Source organism: Bubalus bubalis, chromosome 10, assembly GCF_019923935.1.
Source record: "Bubalus bubalis isolate 160015118507 breed Murrah chromosome 10, NDDB_SH_1, whole genome shotgun sequence".
Taxonomy (NCBI): domain Eukaryota; kingdom Metazoa; phylum Chordata; class Mammalia; order Artiodactyla; family Bovidae; genus Bubalus; species Bubalus bubalis.
Window position 1 is genome coordinate 7,565,458 of NC_059166.1, and position 18,818 is coordinate 7,584,275.

Sequence of the window (18,818 nt, forward strand, 5' to 3'; positions counted from 1 at the left end):
CACTGCTTCCGGTCTTTTTTTTTTTTTACAAATTTTTTTTTGCATTAAGTTTTGTGTATTTAAATATTGTACTAGAATAGTACTTATCTTGATTACTGAGCTTTTAAAATTCTTCTTCCTTTTTTGGCTGCATGAAGCGGTATGTTGGATCTTAAGTACCTTGACCAGGGATTGAACCCACACCCCCTGCAGTGGAAGCATGAAGCCTTAACCACTGGAATGCCAGGGAAGTCCCTCTGCTTCTAATTCTGTGTGCTGAAGAGACTGTAACTCAGTCTCCTGCAGTGACTGCTGTGTCACACTTCCATGCACTTGCATAGTGTTACTTCTGCCTGAAGAACTCTTACTCTCCCTGGTTCTGCCGGTCTTCCCTAACCTCAGGTAGAATTGGCGATCTCCACTCTGCACCTCCACTTACTAGACTTCTATCACAGGCTCTACACAATTGCGTGCCTTTATAGGTCTACATATTCTTCTCCCTGCGTGAGCTCTGGAGTTCTTGGCGGGCAGAGACTGTATTGTAGCACCAAGCAAAGTGCCTGGTCTCCAACCAATATTTGGGTGATGACTGAGTGCTGAAACAGGAAGTCAAGTGCCTTGGCCATGACTCTGTGCTGAGTGTAGCCCTTGGTCTTCGTCCTTCTGCTAAGTGAGATCCCTGGTTAGTGAAAACAGGACCCTCATTGTCTGTTTGCTCAACTCCAGATCTGTTCCAGACTGAGTGGAAAGCTTGGCAAATTTTCCCCAAGCCTTTGTGTTGGAATTTGACTTAAATTCTCATGGATAGTACCTTGTCATCACCTGTTCTAAACATTACATTCAATGGATCAACCAAATCTTGACATCTGTTGCCTATGCTTGCTCCGAGGAAAGTCACACACACAAAAAGAAGGCTGCAAAATGAATACTTTAGATCATTTTATTTTCCTAAGTCTTTCTGACACTGTATTTCTTCTATCATTGTTGTTTAGTCACCAAGTCATGTTAGACTCTTTTGTGACCCCGTGGACTGTAGTCCACTAGGTTCCTCTGTCCATGGGATTTCCCAGGCAAGAATATTGGAGTGGGTTGCTATTTCCTTCTCTAAGGGATCTTCCCAACCCAGGAATCAAACCTGCCTCTCCAGCATTGCAGGCAGATTCTTCACCACTGAGCCACCAGGAAAACTTGTATTCCTTCTATAACAAGACACAAAGTTTTCACACATCAAAATCTCAAAATTAGGATGTGTCCTGTAACTCAGCTGATAAGAAAGTAATGAGCCACAGCTTCAATAGCATGGCTTTTCTCACTGAGCGGTACATAAAATGATGATGCGTCTCTAAATTAACAGTATCCTAGGATCAATGAAACAATAGTAGTTTCCATAGCAACACTAATGGAAGACTGCTAATTGATTCAACCATGCATTCTTTCCATCCCCCTTTGGATAATAGAACCCACAGAATTTATTTAGGCTCATGGCTGCCTAGTTAAAGTCATATTTTCTAGCCTCTCTTTCAGTTGTGGGTGGTCCAGTGACCAAGATCTCAGCAACGACGTGGGAGTAGAAGCCATGTGTACAAGTTCTGGGTCCCATCCTTTAAAAAGGAAATGGTTTGGTCTTCATTCACGGTTTCCCCCTTCCTGAGGGATGGAGGAATTTCACACTGGTGAAATGGCTTTGATCATACAACCTATTGCAGGTGATAATGGAGAAATGAGATAAATGGAACCTGGGTCCTGGGTGACCTCATGGGGCAGAGCTACCTTCAGGGCTGGGCTACTCACCTCTGCGTGGGCATGTAATAGAAAAAGGCACTTTTCTATTTTTTGTCACTGTATTTTTGGAGATCTCTGTTACAGCAGCAAGTTGACCTGTCCTATAAGTAATGCAATCCTTATTAAAATGTTCCCTGAGCTGATCTTCAAAATTCTAAGACCCCCTACCCTCACCTCTGCTGTTCCAAAAACAAATCAGGAATACCAGAAGCAAAAGAATTTAGTATGTCCCAACAATACAGTTGGCTCTTCACATCCACAGGTTCTGCCTCTGTGGATTCAACCAGTGGTGGGGCCTGTGACTGAATGAACCCATGGATGCAGAACTTGGGGATACGGAGCATCAGCTGAGACCCATTCTGTACAAGGGTCTTGAGCGTCTGAGAATTTTGGTATCTGCAGAGGGTCTTTGAACCAATATTCCACAGATACCAGGGGAAAACTATATTTTTACATGGTTGGTTATCAAAATATTTTTCACAATTGGTTTCTATATATTGCCCATATTAAAATGGCTAACGCCTACTTCTTAGATTCTGGGCTAATGAATTGATGAATTGAAATGTAGCATGAAATATTCCATTTAATTCTCATCAAGACTCTCTAAAGTGAGTACTCTTCAGGGTTCTATTGTATAAATAAGTAAACCAAGGCTTAGCACACAAGGATTCAATAGAAAAAGGGTGGCTAAGCCTAGGATGTGAAGTCCAGGCAGTTGATGAGAGCTTCTATTCCTCATCGTCTTACCGCACTACTGAACATATTAAAACTTTTTATTCTAGAAGGCTTCTCTGTGGTTTATGGTAACTTCTATATAATTTTAGAGAAGGACATTATGACCAAAAAGCTAATCTTTAGTTAAAACACTGTTTTATGGAAAAGATGGCCTTGATGAAAATGATTTAGATTTTGAGGATCTTTAAATTCCAGATTAAAACCACTCATTATATGAGGGCAGCTTTCCTCCATGGATGGATGATCACTCCAGCAGCTCTTTTCTTTTCACTTAGGGTTTTTCCCCAACTCAGACTTGGGGTCATGTTTATGTCAGACTGTTCTCTTCTCTCCAGGAAGTTCCTGACAGCATTGATCATCTGCACATGAGCACCACGATCACCCAGAGCACAGAGGGGGACAAGCTTTCCTTTCTGACAGCAATATTCACAACGATTTACTCAGTTCAGTCAGTTCAGTTCAGTCACTCAGTCATGTCCAACTCTTTGCGACCCCACGGACCGCAGCATGCCAGGCCTCCCTGTCCATCACCAACTCCCAGAGTTCACTCAAACTCATGTCCACTGAGTCGGTGATGCCATCCAACCATCTAATCTTCTGTCATCCCCTTCTCCTCCCACCTTCAATCTTTCCCAGCATCAGGGTCTTTTCCAATGAGTCAGTTCCAATGAGCATCGGTGGCCCAAGTATTGGAGTTTCAGCTTCAACATCTGTCCTTCTGATGAACACCCAGGACTGATCGCCTTTAGGATGGACTGGTTGGATCTCCTTGCAGTCCAAGGGACTCTCAAGAGTCTTCTCCAACACCACAGTTCAAAAACATCAATTCTTCAGCACTCAGCTTTCTTTATAGTCCAACTCTCACATCCATACATGACCACTGGGAAAACCATATCCTTGACTAGACAGACAGAACTTTGTTGGCAAAGTAATGTCTCTGCTTTTTAATATGCTGTCTAGGTTGGTCATAACTTTCCTTCCAAGGAGTAAGTGTCTTTTAATTTCATGGCTGCAGTCACCATCTGCAGTGATTTGGGAGCTCCAAAAATAAAGTCAGCCACTGTTTCCCCATCTATTTGCCATGAAGTGATGGGACTGGATGCCATGATCTTTGTTTTCTGAATGTTGAGCTTTAATCCAATTTTTTCAGTCTCCTCTTTCACTTTCATCAAGAGGCTCTTTAATTCTTCTTCAATTTCTGCCATAAGGGTGGTGTCATCTGCATATCTGAGGTGATTGATATTTCTTCCGGCAGTCTTGATTCCAGCTTCTGTTTCATCCAGCCCGGAATTTCACATGATGTACTCTGCATGTAAGTTAAATAAGCAGGGTTACAATATACAGCCTTGACGTACTCCTTGCGTGATTTGGAACCAGACTGTTGTTCCATGTCCACTTCTAACTGCTGCTTTTTGACCTGCATACAGATTTCTCAGGAGGCAGGTCAGGTGGTCTGGTAAACCCATCTCTTTAAGAATTTTCCACAGTTTATTGTGATCCACATGTCTAAACAAACGTGGACGCTGTTTTAAGTCTAGAATTCCAGATCCAGGAGCCTGGAACTGTGCTTACTGTCTGAAGCCCATTTAGATTGATTTTCTGTTATTTGTTGCCAAAAGCAGAATTATTTCAAGAATTCAGTCCAGAACAATGCTTTTGCATAATAACAGAATATTTTAGGCAAAATAACTTTGCAATTAAGAATGAAAATAATTGCTTCACTACTCCAATTTACTCTGTAAGAATATTTAGTATTAGTTTTAATTTCAAACTTTTCATATTTAGAATCAAGCGGTCACATGATCTCTGCTTTTCCAAAGCACATGTTTAACACCTAATATATATCCTACAGCAAAAGAATATGCAGCACTGATAATAACTGAAGGTAATCAAGACCAATTTTCCCCATTCAGTAAATGAAAGGATTAATAGTGCTTCCAAGCAAGTGAGTATTTTGCCAATTTGAGAACAAATCCAGCTCATCTTTGATTTACTAACACACTGTCCACAGTGACGCAGATATTCTGAAAGATGACCCACTTTCTGGGTGTCCAAAGACCTCGGGAGACTAAAAGCCATATCTTGGATGGAATTCATCCAGGAAAGTCTTGGCAACCCATGCGCAATGACTGGTTCAGCGTCTACCCTTTTACAACAACTTCCAGCTCTGTATTTTGAAATGAAATCGTGCTTATTTTCTATCTCCAAAGTGTTTGCATAGTCTTAGATGTAAAAGAATAGAAATGCTATATTAGATTATTATAGATAGATGGACTTTAAACTTTGTTTTATTGAAATATAATTTACATCCAGTAGTATTTAGCAACTTTAAGCTACATTTCATGAAATTTTGACAAATGCGTCAAGTCACATAATCATCATTGCCATCATGATGTGGAATATTTCTACCACCCCCAAAGGTTTCCTCCTGTCTCTGCAATCAATTCTTTCCCCCTGATGTTCAGCCCCTGGTAAACCCTCATCTGCTTTCTGTCATTAGTTTGCCTTCTACAATTTCATGGAAGTGGAACCACACAGTATGTTATCTTGAGTATCTAACTTGGCTTTAGAGTTTGTCATACATTTATCCATCTAAGAGGTGCCTGCCTGCTCTCATTTGGAGCAAAGGAAGATGGGAAATGCTCTTGGAAACGGCTGTCTGTTTGGATCCTTGTTGCCTAGTAACGCCACTCGTTGAAAAAGGGGCTGCTCACAGGTAAACTGTACAGGTTGGTTTCCTGATATTCATTTACTGAATGGATGGCTATTTGTTCTATTTGTTTCCCAACTGTCTTTTAATTCTGCCAAGACTTTTGCTTTACATCAACAATGATGTACCCTGTGTTAAAAGCATACTTTATTCATCTTTCTTTGATTAATCAAGTTCTATTTATAATTCTTTCTGGTGCCTTTCTGAAACATTTCTTGAAGTTGACATTTTAGTTTAAATTGCCAAGGAAGAGAAAGACACTATAAATAACAATCTATTATAAATATGGTGTTCAGAGCCCTCCTGACAAGGGATTGGTTTCTGGACAAGAAACAAACTTACAGTTACCAAAGGAGAAAGGGTAGGAGGGATAAATTAGGAGTTTAGAATTAACATATACACATTATTATATATAAAATAACCAATAATGATCTCTGAATATCACAGGGAACTAAACTCAATATATTTTAATAATATATGAGGGAAAAGAGTCTGAAAAAATAGATATATGTATATGCAAAACGGAATCACTTTTCTGTAAACTTGAAACCAGTATGACACTGTAAATCAACTATACTTCAACAAAAAAAAATTTTTAAGAGATAAACAGCTCGGATCAGGCTAGAGATATTTTATTTTAGAACATTTTCTTACCAGCACATTATTTAAATAACCCCAAACTTTCATTCTCCTCCAATGAACTTTTGTTCAAAACAACTCGCCCCAATTTCTTCCCAGAACCTAATAAAAGCTAACCTTCCCTTCGTATCCTCAGACTGGGCTATGGTTCTCCTTAGCTCATATGTTGCGATGTGTAATGCCTCTGCTATTCCCAAATAAACTCATCTTTTAGTTCAGTTCAGTTCAGTTGCTCAGTTGTGTCCGACTCTTCGAGACCCCATGAATCGCAGCACGCCAGGCCTCCCTGTCCATCTCCAACTCCCGGAGTTCACTCAGACTCTCGTCCAGCGAGTTGGTGATGCCATCCAGCCATCTCATCCTCTGTCGTCCCCTTCTCCTCCTGCCCCCAATCCCTCCCAGCATCAGAGTCTTTTCCAATGAGTCAACTCTTCGCATGAGGTGGCCAAAGTTTCAGCTTCAGCATCATTCCCTCCAAAGAAATCCCAGGGCTGATCTCCTTCAGAATGGACTGGTTGAATCTCCTTGCAGTCCAAGGGACTCTCGAGTCTTCTCCAACACCACAGTTCAAAAGCATCAATTCTTCGGCACTCAGCCTTCTTTACAGTCCAACTCTCACATCTATACATGACCACAGGAAAAACCATAGCCTTGACTAGACGAACCTTTGTTGGCAAAGTAATGTCTCTGCTTTTCAATGTGTTATCTAGGTTGGACATAACTTTCCTTCCAAGGAGTAAGCGTCTTTTAATTTCATGGCTGCAATCACCATCTGCAGTGATTTTGGAGCCCCCCAAAATAAAGTCTGACACTGTTTCCACTGTTTCCCCATCTATTTCCCATGAGCTGATGGGACCAGATGCCATGATCTTCGTTTTCTGAATGTTGAGCTTTAAGCCAACTTTTTCACTCTCCACTTTCACTTTCATCAAGAGGCTTTTTTAGTTCCTCTTCACTTTCTGCCATAAGGGTGGTGTCATCTGCATATCTGAGGTTATTGATATTTCTCCTGGCAATCTTGATTCCAGCTTGTGTTTCTTCCAGTCCAGCGTTTCTCATGATGTACTCTGCATAGAAGTTAAATAAGCAGGGGGACAACATACAGCCTTGACGTACTCCTTTTTCTATTTGGAACCAGTCTGTTGTTCCATGTCCAGTTCTAACTGTTGCTTCCTGACCTGCATACAGATTTCTCAAGAGGCAGGTCAGGTGGTCTGGTATTCCCATCTCTTTCAGAATTTCCCACAGTTTATTGTGATCCACACAGTCAAAGGCTTTGGCATAGTCAATAAAGCAGAAATAGATGTTTTTCTGGAACTCTCTTGCTTTTTCCATGATCCAGCGGATGTTGGCAATTTGATCGCTGGTTCCTCTGCCTTTTCGAAAACCAGCTTGAACATCAGGAAGTTCATGGTTCACATATTGCTGAAGCCTGGCTTGGAGAATTTTGAGCATTACTTTACTAGCATGTGAGATGAGTGCAATTGTGCAGTAGTTTGAGCATTCTTTGGCATTGCCTTTCTTTGGGATTGGAATGAAAAACTGACCTTTTCCAGTCCTGTGGCCATTGCTGAGTTTTCCAAATTTGCTGGCATATTGAGTGCAGCACTTTCACAGCATCATCTTTCAGGATTTGGAATAGCTCAACTGGAATTCCATCACCTCCACTAGCTTTGTTCGTAGTGATGCTTTCTAAGGCCCACTTGACTTCACATTCCAGGATGTCTGGCTCTAGATGAGTGATCACACCATCGTGATTATCTGGGTCGTGAAGATCTTTTTTGTACAGTTCTTCTGTGTATTCTTGCCACCTCTTCTTAATAACTTCTGATTCTGTTAGGTCCATTCCATTTCTGTCCTTTATCAAGCCCATTTTGCATGAAATGTTCCCTTGGTATCTCTAATTTTCTTGAAGAGATCTCTAGTCTTTCCCATTCTGTTGTTTTTTCTATTTCTTTGCATTGATCGCTGAAGAAGGCTTTCTTATCTCTTCTTGCTATTCTTTGGAACTCTGCATTCAGATGCTTATATCTTTCCTTTTCTCCTTTGCTTTTCGCTTCTCTTCTTTTTACAGCTATTTGTAAGGCCTCCCCAGACAGCCATTTTGCTTTTTTGCATTTCTTTTCCATGGGGATGGTCTTGATCCCTGTCTCCTGTACGATGTCATGGACCTCATTCCATAGTTCATCAGGCACTCTATCTATCAGATCTAGGCCCTTAGATCTATTTCTCACTTCAATTGCTGTTTATTTTGTCCAAGGTCAGCAGTATACACACCTGGTACCAGTGAGTGTTCAAAAATGGAGCCAATCTACTCTATATTAATATTATTTTTATAACTTTTTGGAGATACTCTGCTTCCAGATGATAATTCAGTTGGCATTAAAAAAAAATCTTTTCCATTAGTAAACTGTAGTTTATACTACAATGCACAAGTTAGGGAGATGCTTTTTAAAGGTACTCCTTTTGTAAAGACAACTGTCATTGTGCCTTCTGCAAAAAAGGAATAGATTTCTTTTATTATTAGATTTTCTTATATTTACCAGACATATTTAAAGTTAATCTGGCACTGGTGATCTCCGAGGCAGGGTTAAGGCAGGGTAATTTTTCAAGAATGTACACAGAGCAAAAGATGGTTGGAGAACCTTCCTACTCAAACTGTGGTCCGCGAATCCACAGCCTTTTTGCCAGGGAACTTGTTAAAGATGCTCTACCTTGGATGAAGAAATCAGAATCTGCATTTTTTTCTTTAAAGAGGAGATTTGTAATTTTTCACTTTAGGCTGTGCTGGGTCTTGATTGCTGCAAGGGCTTTTCTCTAGTTGTGGTGAGCGGGTGCTCCTCTGTAGCTGTGGTGCATGGGCTTCTCATCGTGGTGGCTTCTCTTGCTGCAGAGGATGGGCTCTGGGACGTGCAGGCTTCAGTAGCTGAAGCTCCTGGGCTCCAGAGCACAGGCTCAGTAGTTGGGGTGCTCAGGTTTAGTTACCCCACGGCAGGTAGGATCTTCCCAGATCAGAGACTGAACCCATGTCTCCTTCATTGGCAGGTGGATTCTTTACCACTGAGTCTCCAGGGAAGCCCCAGAATCTGCATTTTAACAACCTCTCCGGAGACTCATGTGAGACGCCCAGGTGGTCCCTGAAGTCTTGCCTCACCTGCTGCCTCCTAGTATTATTCTTACTGGCCGGGAAGGAACTTGAGCCCCCTGAGTTGAAAGGGAAGAACCCAGCTGAGCAGCAGGGTCTGGTGCAGGCAGGGGAGGAGATGGTGTCGAGTGGTTGCATTTCCAGCCTTGCAATTTCACCTGGTGGATCTCAGTGGGTGGAGTTTTTAACAGTTGTCATTTGTCGCAAGGAAAAGTGAAGCCACCGATGAGCAGGGGAATTGATCACTTCTTGAATCCAATGCCAACTTTGTGTCATCGCAAATTCCCCACAGGCTCTGTTCTCTAGAAACGTTTTGTAAGAAGTCTGTGTAAGCAAAATAGCACTTGAGGATTTGGGGTTCACTGATTTGGAAGTCATCCTCAAAGTTAATCACCCTATAGGTCTTGCAGAGAAGCCCCAGGAGCTGTGGGGCTTGTTGAGGCCGGGAGGGGGTGCAGAGTGACTGTGCTGATACCATGTCCCCTGGCCCCCTCCTCACAGTCGTCCCCTTCAGTCGGGTGGACGCCAGAGCCAGCAGGTCCAGGAATAGATGTTTAACGTCACAGAACCCTGGCCAGCTGCTAGGTGGAAGCAAGGCTGCCTGGCATCCATAACAGACAGTTTGCCAAATTGCCCACGGCACTCTGGGAATTTTTTCAGTTCAGTTCAGTTCAGTTGCTCAGTCGTGTCCGACTCTTTGCCACCCCATGAATTGCAGCACGCCAGGCCTCCCTGTCCATTACCAACTCCCAGAGTTCACCCAAACCTATGTCCATCGAGGCAATGATGCCATCCAACCATCACATCCTCTGTCGTCCTCTTCTCCTTCTGCCCCCAATCCCCCCCAGCATCAGAGTCTTTTCCAATGAGTCTACTCTTTGCATGAGGTGGCCAAAGTATTGGAGTTTCAGCTTTAGCATCATTCCTTCCAAAGAAATCCCAGGGCGGATCTCCTTCAGAATGGACTGGTTGGATCTCCTTGCAGTCCAAGGGACTCTCAAGAGTCTTCTCCAACACCACAGTTCAAAAGCATCAATTCTTTGGCACTCAGCTTTTTTCACAGTCCAACTCTCACATCCATACATGACCACTGGAAAAACCATAGAGGAATTTTTTAAAACCTCAATATACTTTTAAACGAGAGGAGAGGGCTTCCCTGGTGGCTCAGTGGTAGAGCCCGCCTGCCAGTGCAGGAGACGTGGTTTCCGTCCCTGGTGTGGGAAGATCCCATGTGCTGTGAGCAGGCAGCCCCAACTGGCATGACTGCTGAGCCTGTGCTGCAGAGCCCAGGAACACCAGCTACTGAGCCCATGAGCCCCAACTACTGAAGCCTGCGTGCCTAGAGCCTGTGCTCTGCAGCAAGGGAGGCCAGCACAATGAGGAGTCCCCACACCGCATCCAGAGAAAAGCCTATGCAACAACAAGGACTCAAAACAGCCTAAATTAAAAAAAAATTTTTTTAACTTCCCTTAAAAAAAAGATCATAGAGAAGATATTTACCATGACAATTCATATGATAAAGCAAAGTTCATAATTAAAATGATCATGAGTACTTGACCCTTATTTGATGTGTATTAAAGTAGTTAATTTTCTAGTAGTCATGTATGGATGTGAGAGTTGAACTATAAAGAAAGCTGAGCGCCAGAGAATTGATGCTTTTGAACCGTGGTGTTGGAGAAGACTCTTGAGAGTCCCTTGGACTGCAAGGAGATCCAACCAGTCCATCCTAAAGGAGATCAGTCCTGAGTGTTCATTGGAAGGACTGATGTTGAAGCTGAAACTCCTATACTTTGGCCACCTGATGTGAAGAGCTGATTCATTGGAAAAGACCCTGATGCTGGGAAAGATTGAAGGTGGAAGGAGAAGGGAATGACAGAGGATGAGATGGTTGGATGGCATCACCGACTTAATGGACATGAATTTGAGTAAACTCTGGGAGTTGGAGATGGACAGTGAGGCCTGGCATGCTGTGGTCCATGGGGTCGCAAAAAGTCGGACACGACTGAGCGACTGAACTGAACTGAAAGTAGTTAAAGGGATTCCCTGGTGGCTCAGTGGTAAAGAGCCTGCCTGCCAATGAAGGAGACACAGGAGATGCAGGTGTGACCGCTGGCTCGGGAAGATCCCCTAGAGAAGGGCTGGGCATCCCATTCCAGTACTCTTGCCTGGAGAATCCCATAGACAGAGGAGCCTGGCAGGCCACAGTCCATGAAGTCACAAAGAGTCAGCCACGACTGAAGAGATTTAGCATGATTTAGCACGCACACAAAAGTAGTTAAAAACAACAACAAAAAAAAAGTAGTTAAAAACAAATTCCAAGTACCTAGACCAGCTTCGTCCAGTAAAAACATAGTGTAACCCACGTCAGTTTAGATTTTCTAGTACTAACATAAAAAATGTAAGAAGAAACAGGCAAAATTAACCTTAAGAATACGTTGCATTTAATCTCGTCTATCCCCGATACAATCATTTTAACAGGCGATCAATGTGAAACTACTGAAGAGATGGTTCATGTGCTTTATGTCAGACTAAATATTTGTAATCCACTGTGCAGCTTACTCTGCCATCACGTTCAGATCAGCCGCACTTCAGGGCTCCATGGCCAAATACGGCTGGTGGCCCTGTACTTACTGGACCTTGGGCTCAGCCAGTTCTTTGGTGAGGATGCTCTGTAGCACAGATATTATTCTGAGCATTTCCATCTGGCCTGAGAGAGTTCTACGCCTCTACTCTATGCCCCCCCACTGGGCTCACTGCCTGGAACAGCAAAAAGTGCATCTTTCTAGAGGTTCCATGGGATCCAAAGTGCAGCCTTAATATCAGCAAAGGTTGATGGGCTGCAGCTGTAGGTCACATGGTGGAACTCTTCTTCATTTCTTAAAAACAAATCTGTGAGGGTTCCGAGGGAGGGAAGGTGTTAAAGGAAATGATAGAGAGAAGGGAAAAAGAAGAGCTTGCATTCTCAGTTCTAAAACTCTAACCTTGGGCTTCCCTGGTGGCTCAGGTATACAGAATCCGCCTGCCAATGCAGGAGACACAGGTTCAGTCCCTGATCTGGGAAGATCCCACGTGCCACAGAGCAACGAAGCCCGTGTGCTACGACTATTGAGCCTGAGCTCTAGAGCCTGGAAGCCGCAACTACTGAGCCCACACACCACGACTATGAAACCTGTGCACAATAGAGCCCGTGCTCTGCGACAAGAGGAGTCACACTAACCAGAAGCCCGGGCACTGCAACAGAGAGTAGCCTCTGCTCGTCGCAACTAGAGAAAAGCCCTCCCAGCAATGAAGATCCAGCACAGTCCAAAATAAACACATAAAAAAAAAATATTTTAAGACTCTAACCTGAAGCTCCATTACTTTGGCCACCTGATGCAAAGAGCTGACTCTTTGGAAAGGATCCTGATGCCGGGAAAGATCGAAGGCAAAAGGAGAGAGGGGGGCGGCAGAAGATGAGATGGTTAGATGGCATCACTGACTCAATGGACATAAATTTGAGCAAACTCTGGGAAATAGTGAAGGACAGGGGAGCCTGGTGCGCAGCAAAGAGTTGGGCACAACTTAGTGACTAAACAACAATCAAAAAGACTCAGAACCTGGAGTGGGGGTGGGGGGACATCAGAATCTGATGTGAGTGGATGGGATTAAACACATCATTGATCTTCCCAATGGCACTGATAAATGTCACTGATTGTTGCTGAAACAGAAAAGTTCTAAACATCAAATGATAAGGAAAGTCCAAAAAAAATGAAGCAGTTATGATATACCTCCTGATGACTATAGTTAATTATACTTTACTGCATATTTGAAAGTGGTTACATGAACAAATCTTGGAAGCTTTCATCACAAGAAAAAAAATTACAACATACATATGGTGATAGATGTTAACTAGACTTATTGTGGTGATCACCTTGCAACGCACACAAATACTGAATTATTATGTTTAGGTATACTCATTATTTGGAGAAGGCAATGGCACCCCACTCCAGCACTCTTGCCTGGAAAATCCCATGGACGGAGGAGCCTGGTAGGCTGCAGTCCATGGGGTTGCGAAGAGTCAGACACAACTGAGTGACTTCACTTTCACTTTTCACTTTCCTGCATTGGAGAAGGAAATGGCAACCCACTCCAGTGTTCTTGCCTGGAGAATCCCAGGGATGGGGGAGCCTGGTGGGCTGCCGTCTATGGGGTCACACAGAGTCGGACACGACTGAAGTGACTTAGCAGCAGCATACTCATTATTATACCTAAAACTAATATTATGTCAATTTTATCTCAATAACCCCCCACAAAGAATTATATATTTAAAAAAAAGAATGTCCACTGTCTTAAACCATAGGAGCAGGTCTAGATACACAAATTTTTAGTTCTAAATCAGCAAATTGACTATCTATAAGTCACTAGTTAGCCAATGATTATTCCAAAGAGGAGTAAGTTACAGTGAAATAAAACAAATCACCTGCTATGTCACAAATAAAAGCCAAACTACATACTCCACCCATTCACATTCTTATCATCATTTCTTTTCAGGTTTCTGAATGCTTCAGAAACTATTTTAATAAGAACATGTAACAATAGACTATAAGTTCACGTGATGGCCTTTTTCCTCACTAGTTGAAGGATATTTTCCCCTAGGCTCCTTTAGCTCTTACACACACCCAGCTCTAGCTTTTCCAGGCCTTCAGGTGTTTGCAGGATTCCAGCAAGATTGCAACTTTGCCCAGTAGGATTGCTAGCAGGTATATTTCTGCCATGGCCTAGAGCGTAGGGTAGCAGCCCCAACATTTTCCTCACCAGGGGCTCGTTTCATGGAAGACAATTTTTCCCCAGAGCAGGACAGGGGCAGGGGTGGTTTCAGGGTGATTCAAGCACATCACATTTATGGTGTGCTTTCCTTCTATTGTTACTCAGTTCAGTTCAGTCGCTCAGTCGTGTCCCATGCTTTGCGACCCCATGGACTGCAGCACGCCAGGCTTCCCTGTCCATCACCAACTCCTGGAGCTTGGTCAAACTCATGTCCACTCAGTCGGTGATACCATCCAACCATCTCATTCTCTGTCGTCCCCTTCTCCTCCTGCCTTCAATCTTTGCCAGCATCAGGGTCTTTTCCAATGAGTCAGTTCTTCGCATCAGTTGGCCAAAGTATTGGAGTTTCAGCTTCAGCATCAGTCCTTCGAATGAATATTCAGGACTGATTTCCTTTAAGATTGACTGGTTTCATCTCCTTGTAGTCCAAAGGACTCTCAAGAGTCTTCTCCAACACCACAGCTCAAAAGCATCAATTCTTCGGTGCTCAGCCTTCTTTATGGTCCAACTCTCACATCCACACATGACTACTGGAAAAACCATAGCTTTGACTAGACGGACCTTTGTGGGCAAGGTAATGTCTCTGCTTTTGAATATGCTGTCTAGGTTGGTCATAGCTTTTCTTCCAAGGAGCAAGTGTCTTTTAATTTCATGGCTGCAGTCACCATCTGCAGTGATTTTGGAGCCCAAGGAAATAAAGTCTCTCACTGTTTCCATTTTTTCCCCATCAATTTGCCATGAAATGGTGGAACTGGATGCCATGATCTTAGTTTTTTGAATGCTGAGTTTTAAGCCAGCTTTTTCACTCTTCTCTTTCACTTTCATCAAGAGGCTCTTTAGTTCCTCTTTGCTTTCTGCGATAAGGATGGGGTCTTCAGCATATCTGAGGTTATTGCTATTTCTCCTGGCAATCTTGATTTCAGCTTGTGCTTCATCCATACCAGCATTTCTCATGATGTACTCTACATACAAGTTAATTAATCAGGGTGAAAATATACAGCCTTGACGTACTCCTTTCCCAGTTTGAAACCAGTCCATTGTTCCATGTCTGGTTTTAACTGTTGCTTCTTGATCTGCATACAGATTTTTCAGGAGGCAGGTAAGGTGATCTGGTATTCCCATCTCTTGAAGAATTTTACAGTTTTTTTGTGATCCACCCAGTCAAAGGCTTTGGTGTAGCCAATGAAGCAAAATAGATGTTTTTCTGGAATTCTGCTTTGTCTATGATCCAAAGGATGTTGGGAATTTGATCTCTGATTCCTCTGTCTTTTCTAAATCCAGCTTGAATATCTGGAAGTTCTTGGTTCACAAACTGTTGAAGCCTGGCTTGGAGAATTTTGAGCATCATTTTTACTAGCATGTGAAATGAGTGCAATTGTGTGGTAGTTTGGACATTCTTTGGCATTGCCTTTCTTTGAGATTGGAATGAAAACTGACCTTTTCCAGTTCTGTGGCCACTGCTGGGTTTTCCAAATTTGCTGGCATATTGAATGCAACACTTTAAGAGCATCATCTTTCAGAATTTGAAATAGCTCAACTGAAGTTCCATCACCTCCACTAGCTTTGTTTGTAGTGATGTTTCCTAAGGGCCACTTGACTTCGCATTCCAGGATGTCTGGCTCTAGGTGAGTGATCACACTATCATGGTTATCTGGGTTATTAAGCTCTTTTTTGTATAGTTCTTCACTGTATTTTTGCCACCTATTGTTACCTCATGTTAAGAACCTCCACCCATAGTTCTTCAGGCACTCTGTCTACCAGCTCTAATCCCCTGAATCTATTTTTCACTTCCACTGTATAATCATAAGGGATTTGATTTAGGTCATACCTGAATGATCTAGTAGTTTTCCCTACTTTCTTCAATTTAAGTCTGAATTTGGCAATAAGGAGTTCATGATCTGAGCCACAGTCAACTCCTGGTCTTGTTTTTGCTGACTGTATAGAGCTTCTCCATCTTTGGCTACAATATAATCAACCTGATTGCAGTGGACCATCTGGTGATGTCCATGCATAGACTCATCTCTTGTGTTGCTGGAAGAGCAAGTTTGCTGTGACCGGCGCGTTCTCTTGGCAAAACTTTGTTAGCCTTTACCCTGCTTCATTTTATACTTCAAGGCCAAATTTGCCTGTTACTCCAGGTATCTCTTGACTTCCTACTTTTGCATTCCAGTCTCCTATGATGAAAAGGATATCTTTTTTTTTGTTGTTGTTGGTGTTAATTCTAGAAGATCTTGTAGGTCATCATAAAACCATTCAACTTCATCTTCTTCAGCATTAGTGGTTGGGCATAGACTTGGATTACTGTGATATTGAATGGTTTGCCTTGGAAACAAACAGAGATCATCCTGTCGCTTTTGAGATTGCACCCAACTACTGCATTTCAGACTCTCTTGTTGACTGTGAGGGCTACTCCACTTCTTTGAAGGGATTCCTGCCCACAGTAGTAGATATAATGGTCATCTGAGTTAAATTCACCCATTCCAGTCCATTTTTAGTTCGCTGATTCCTAGAATGTCAATGTTCACTCTTGTCATCTCCTGTTTGACCACTTCCAATTTGCCCTGATTCATGGACCTAACATTCCAGGTTCCTATGCAATATTGTTCTTTACAGCATCAGGCTTCACTTCCATCACCAGTCACATCCACAACTGGGCATTGTTTCTGCTTTGGCTCCATTCCTTCATTCTTTTTGGAGTTATTTCTCCACTGATCTCCAGTAGCATATTGGGCACCTACCGACCTGGGGAGTTCATCCTTCAGTGTCATATTTTTTTGCCTCTTCATACTGTTCATGACAAGGCAAGAATACTGAAGTGGTTTGTGATTCCCTTCTCCAGTGGACCATGGTTTGTCAGAACTATCCACCATGACCCGTCTGTCTTGGGTGGCTCTATACAGCATGGCTCATCATTTCATTGAGTTAGACAAGGCTGTGGTCTGTGTGATCAGTTTGATCAGTTCTATTATTATTCAGTTCAATTCCAGTTCAGTCGCTCAGTTGTGTCCGACTCTTTGCGATCCCATGAATCGCGGCACGCCAGGCCTCCCTGTCATCACCAACTCCTGGAGTTCACCCAGACTCACATCCATCGAGTCAGTGATGCCATCCAGCCATCTCATCCTCTGTCATCCCCTTCTCCTCCTGCCCCCAATCCCTCCCAGCATCAGAGTCTTTTCCAATGAGTCAACTCTTCGCATGAGGTGGCCAGAGTACTGGAGTTTCAGCTTCAGCATCATTCCTTCCAAAGAACACCCAGGACTGATCTCCTTCAGAATGGACTGGTTGGATCTCCTTGCAGTCCAAGGGACTCTCAACAGTCTTCTCCAACACCACAGTTCAAAAGAATCAATTCTTATTACACTGTGATATGTAATGAAATAATTAAACAGCTCACCATAATGCAGAATCAGTGGCCGCCCTGAGCTTGTTTCATGAGCTCTGGTGGTAAATACAGATGAAGCTTCGCTCACTCACCCTCCACTCACCTCTTCCTGTGCAGCCTGGTTCCTAACAGGCCATGGACCGGTACCGGTTCATGGTTCAGAGTTTGGGGACCATTGCATAGGACAATCCCCGTCTGTCTCTGGGTGGGTAGCCCTTTCTGTGTAGGCTAATGACAGCCAGGGCATCATCAGCTCCATCACACCAGTGTTCTCAGCCATGGTGAGGGGGGAGTCCAGGACAGTGTTCTCAGAGTGCCCTAAGGTGGGCTCACCTGCCTCCTGTATCCCTGCGGGTCTTCCTCTTGGGGCTGGGCCCCTCTCCACTTTTCTTCTGTCCAGCTCTCACCAGCCTCTCAGCAAGCAGCAGCGGTCCTGGCGCCCTCTCTAGTGTTCCCCATCCTCTAGGTTCACAGGCATCTTCTCAGGGCGTTTTGTCTGAATCCCTGCCCTGATTTGACCGCGCCCGAGGGAAGGCCTGGCTGTCCCTGCTCACCCTCTATTTTGTGTGTGCTCCTAAAGGGTCAGTCCCCTGGATACCGTGTACTTTTGCTCTCAGAATGCCGAAAAGCTGGGGTTTCTCTGACTGGGAAATGGGTCATCACAGGTCCTATTGCATTTTTCCATCAGAGCGTTTGAAATTGTGTTTATACTTTGACTAAATTATCTTTTTTCTACCATTTATAAAGACACTATGTATAAAACCTACTCTATAGTAATCATTTGAATTTAAATGCACTTATCTTCCTAAGTTAGTGTTTCTCAAACTGAATTCTTTATCCTTTTTTAAAATTAAAAAAAATTTTAATTTCTTTTTATTTACTTATTTGTCTGTGCCGGGTCTTAGTAGAGGCACGTCAGATCTTTGATCTTTGTTGTGGCATTTGAACTCTTAGTTGCAGAATGTGGGACCTTGCTTCCTGACCAGAGATGGAACCCTAGCTCCCTGCATTGGGAGCATGGACTATTATCCTCTGGACCATCAGGGAAGTCCCCTAAATTATGTATTCTTAATCATTTTTTTAGAGATCTATGGAAAGAGTTGACTCATTGGAAAAGACCCTGATGCTGGGAGAGATTGGGGGCAGGAGGAGAAGGGGACGACAGAGGACGAGATGGCTGGATGGCAACACCGACTCGATGCACATGAGTTTGGGTGAACTCTGGGAGTTGGTGATGGACAGGGAGGCCTGGCGTGCTGCAATTCATAGGATCGCAAAGAGTTGGACATGACTGAGCGACTGAACTGAGCTGATGGTGGTACTCATTTCAGAAGTACTGTTTGTCAAATATTTGGGGTTCCCCTCCTCCTTCCCCAGCCCATTACAGGGGTGGGATTGTGGTGATTGGCCTGCATGATTGATCCCTCTCCTTGAATCTACCAAGGACTTGTCAGCATTTACTTGCTGAAGAAGGACCCTCAGGAACTTCCTCTTTTCTGCACGGGTCCAGGCAGTGGCTGTGAGGACAGCCTGGATTGAAGAGTGAGAACCTTATGACAAGGTCGCAACCCCATATTCCTCAACAAAGAGTAGTCCCCGCTCACTGCAACTAGAGAAAGCCTGCATATAGGAACAAA

General features: G+C 43.4%; 1 protein-coding gene across 3 annotated transcripts in view; it reads right to left on the reverse strand.

The window, feature by feature from the left end:
• Nucleotides 1-18,818, reverse strand: part of SLC22A3 (solute carrier family 22 member 3) — a 99,217-nt gene that overhangs the window by 23,305 nt on the left and 57,094 nt on the right. The window lies entirely within an intron of this gene.